Raw genomic sequence first — 4400 nt, 5'->3', positions numbered from 1 at the left:
ACGGGGATCTAAGCTGTATACAGAACTGATCAAATCAAATCAAATCCGGATCCCAGTAGGCCACCCAAAGAACTACACATTACTGTAGTCTCTCTGCTACCTGACAGAACAGACTGATTACAATCATAGACATTAATGTAGTGTAGTCTCTCTGCTACCTGACAGAACAGACTGATTACAATCATACACATTAATGTAGTGTAGTCTCTCTGCTACCTGACAGAACAGACTGATTACAATCATAGACATTAATATAGTGTAGTCTCTCTGCTACCTGACAGAACAGACTGATTACAATCATAGACATTAATGTAGTGTAGTCTCTCTGCTACCTGACAGAACAGACTGATTACAATCATACACATTAATATAGTGTAGTCTCTCTGCTACCTGACAGAACAGACTGATTACAATGTTGCAACAGAGTGAAAAGCGAACGAAAAGGAATGTTTAAAAGTATTGTTGAAGTTTAATCGTTCAGTTGTGAATGTTGTATATTTCTGTCTCTCAGGACTAAACTGGGGTAAGGAATAGAGCTGTCTGTCTCTCAGGACTAAACTGGGGTAAGGAATAGAGCTGTCTGTCTCTCAGGACTAAACTGGGGTAAGGAATAGAGCTGTCTGTCTCTCAGGACTAAACTGGGATAAGGAATAGAGCTGTCTGTCTCTCAGGACTAAACTGGGGTAAGGAATAGAGCTGTCTGTCTCTCAGGACTAAACTGGGGTAAGGAATAGAGATGTCTGTCTCTCAGGACTAAACTGGGATAAGGAATAGAGCTGTCTGTCTCTCAGGACTAAACTAGGATAAGGAATAGAGCTGTCTGTCTCTCAGGACTAAACTGGGATCAGGAATAGAGCTGTCTGTCTCTCAGGACTAAACTGGGATAAGGAATAGAGCTGTCTTGTCTCTCAGGACTAAACTAGGATAAGGAATAGAGCTGTCTGTCTCTCAGGACTAAACTGGGGTAAGGAATAGAGCTGTCTGTCTCTCAGGACTAAACTGGGGTAAGGAATAGAGCTGTCTGTCTCTCAGGACTAAACTGGGGTAAGGAATAGAGCTGTCTGTCTCTCAGGACTAAACTGGGATAAGGAATAGAGCTGTCTGTCTCTCAGGACTAAACTGGGGTAAGGAATAGAGCTGTCTGTCTCTCAGGACTAAACTGGGGTAAGGAATAGAGCTGTCTGTCTCTCAGGACTAAACTGGGATAAGGAATAGAGCTGTCTGTCTCTCAGGACTAAACTGGGGTAAGGAATAGAGCTGTCTGTCTCTCAGGACTAAACTGGGATAAGGAATAGAGCTGTCTGTCTCTCAGGACTAAACTGGGATAAGGAATAGAGCTGTCTGTCTCTCAGGACTAAACTAGGATAAGGAATAGAGCTGTCTGTCTCTCAGGACTAAACTGGGGTAAGGAATAGAGCTGTCTGTCTCTCAGGACTAAACTGGGATAAGGAATAGAGCTGTCTGTCTCTCAGGACTAAACTGGGGTAAGGAATAGAGCTGTCTGTCTCTCAGGACTAAACTGGGATAAGGAATAGAGCTGTCTGTCTCTCAGGACTAAACTAGGATAAGGAATAGAGCTGTCTGTCTCTCAGGACTAAACTAGGATAAGGAATAGAGCTGTCTGTCTCTCAGGACTAAACTGGGGTAAGGACTACTAGAGCTGTCTGTATAGGTCTCTATAGACTGACTAAACTGGGGTAGACCAGAGCTGTCTGTCTCTCAGGACTAAACTGGGGTAAGGAATAGAGCTGTCTGTCTCTCAGGACTAAACTGGGGTAAGGAATAGAGCTGTCTGTCTCTCAGGACTAAACTGGGGTAAGGAATAGAGCCCTCTGTCTCTCAGGACTAAACTGGGGTAAGGAATAGAGCTGTCTGTCTCTCAGGACTAAACTGGGGTAAGGAATAGAGCTGTCTGTCTCTCAGGACTAAACTGGGATAAGGAATAGAGCTGTCTTGTCTCTCAGGACTGTACTGGGATAAGGAATAGAGCTGTCTGTCTCTCAGGACTAAACTGGGGTAAGGAATAGAGCTGTCTGTCTCTCAGGACTAAACTGGGGTAGGGAATAGAGCTGTCTGTCTCTCAGGACTAAACTGAGCTGTCTGTCTCTCAGGACTAAACTAGGATAGGAATAGAGCAGTCTGTCTGTGCACTTTAGACCAGAGCCTCATTCCCTTTAGTACCCTTTAGAAGGTAACACAAGGTCACACTGAACTGAGTCCAAAATGGCATCCTATTCCCTATATAGTGCACTACTTTAGACTGGGGCCCTATTCCCTATATAGTGCACTACTTTAGACCAGAGGCCCTATTCCCTATACAGTCACTACTATAGACTGGGGCCCTATTTCCTATATAGTGCACTACTTTAGACCAGAGCCCTATTCCCTATATAGTACACTACTTTAGACCAGAGCCCTATTCCCTATATAGTGCACTACTTTAGACCAGAGCCCTATTCCCTATGTAGTACACTACTATAGACCAGAGCCCTATTCCCTATATAGTGCACTACTTTAGACCAGAGCCCTATTCCCTATATAGTGCACTACTATAGACCAGAGCCCTATTCCTATATAGTGCACTACTTTAACAACCTGCTCCTCTCTCTATTCACACCGTCCCTCAACAACCTGCTCCTCTCTCTATTCACACCGTCCCTCAACAACCTGCTCCTCTCTCTATTCACACCGTCCCTCAACAACCTGCTCCTCTCTCTATTCACACCGTCCCTCAACCACCTGCTCCTCTCTATTCACACCGTCCCTCAACAACCTGCTCCTCTCTCTATTCACACCGTCCCTCAACAACCTGCTCCTCTCTCTATTCACACCGTCCCTCAACAACCTGCTCCTCTCTCTATTCACACCGTCCCTCAACAACCTGCTCCTCTCTCTATTCACACCGTCCCTCAACAACCTGCTCCTCTCTCCATTCACACCGTCCCTCAACAACCTGCTCCTCTCTCTATTCACTCCGACCCTCAACAACCTGCTCCTCTCTCTATTCACACCGTCCCTCAACCACCTGCTCCTCTCTCTATTCACACCGTCCCTCAACAACCTGCTCCTCTCTATTCACACCGTCCCTCAACAACCTGCTCCTCTCTATTCACACCGTCCCTCAACAACCTGCTCCTCTCTATTCACACCGTCCTCAACCACCTGCTCCTCTCTCTATTCACACCGTCCCTCAACAACCTGCTCCTCTCTCTATTCACACCGTCCTCAACAACCTGCTCCCTCAACACCGACCTGCTCCTCTCTCTATTCACACCGACCCTCAACCACCTGCTCCTCTCTCTATTCACACCGTCCCTCAACCACCTGCTCCTCTCTATTCACACCGTCCCTCAACAACCTGCTCCTCTCTCTATTCACACCGTCCCTCAACAACCTGCTCCTCTCTCTATTCACACCGTCCCTCAACAACCTGCTCCTCTCTCTATTCACACCGTCCCTCAACAACCTGCTCCTCTCTCTAACACCGACCTCAACAACCTGCTCCTCTCTATTCACACCGTCCCTCAACAACCTGCTCCTCTCTCTATTCACACCGTCCTCAACCCTGCTCCTCTCTCTATTCACACCGTCCCTCAACAACCTCATTCACACCGTCCTCAACAACCTGCTCCTCTCTCTATTCACACCGTCCCTCAACAACCTGCTCCCTCATTCACACCGACCCTCAACCACCTGCTCCTCTCTCTATTCACACCGCTCCCTCAACACCGACCTCAACAACCTGCTCCTCTCTCTATTCACACCGTCCCTCAACAACCTGCTCCTCTCTCTATTCACACCGTCCCTCAACAACCTGCTCCTCTCTCTATTCACACCGTCCCACCGACCCTCAACAACCTGCTCCTCTCTATTCACACCGTCCCTCAACATCCTGCTCCTCTCTCTAACACTCCTCAACAACCTGCCCCTCTCTCTATTCACACCGTCCATCAACAACCTGCTCCTCTCTCTATTCACACCATCCCTCAACAACCTGCTCCTCTCTATTCACACCGTCCTCAACAACCTGCTCCTCTCTCTATTCACACCGTCCTCAACCAAACCTAGGATAGAAACACACACAGGCCTACATCCTCATAGACATATGATGCATACTGTATACTTTCTGCCTCGTGTTTGTAGAGTAGTTTGGTTTAACAGAGGGACTAGTATTTACTAGCCACGGTCAGAACATTGACATATGCATTATAACGTCTGGATGACTATAAAGTCACTATGTTAAGTATTAATTTTATGACATTTTTATATAACAAAAGCCACTCAACCAAAATACACTTTTTAATTTAAGAGAAAGAAAGAAAGAAAGAAAGAAAGAAAGAAAGAAAGAAAGAAAGAAAGAAAGAAAGAAAGAAAGAAAGAAAGAATCATATGCTAAATGA

Source organism: Oncorhynchus keta, unplaced genomic scaffold (assembly GCF_023373465.1).
Source record: "Oncorhynchus keta strain PuntledgeMale-10-30-2019 unplaced genomic scaffold, Oket_V2 Un_contig_2392_pilon_pilon, whole genome shotgun sequence".
Lineage (NCBI taxonomy): Eukaryota > Metazoa > Chordata > Actinopteri > Salmoniformes > Salmonidae > Oncorhynchus > Oncorhynchus keta.
Note: the sequence above shows the minus strand (reverse complement) of the source record.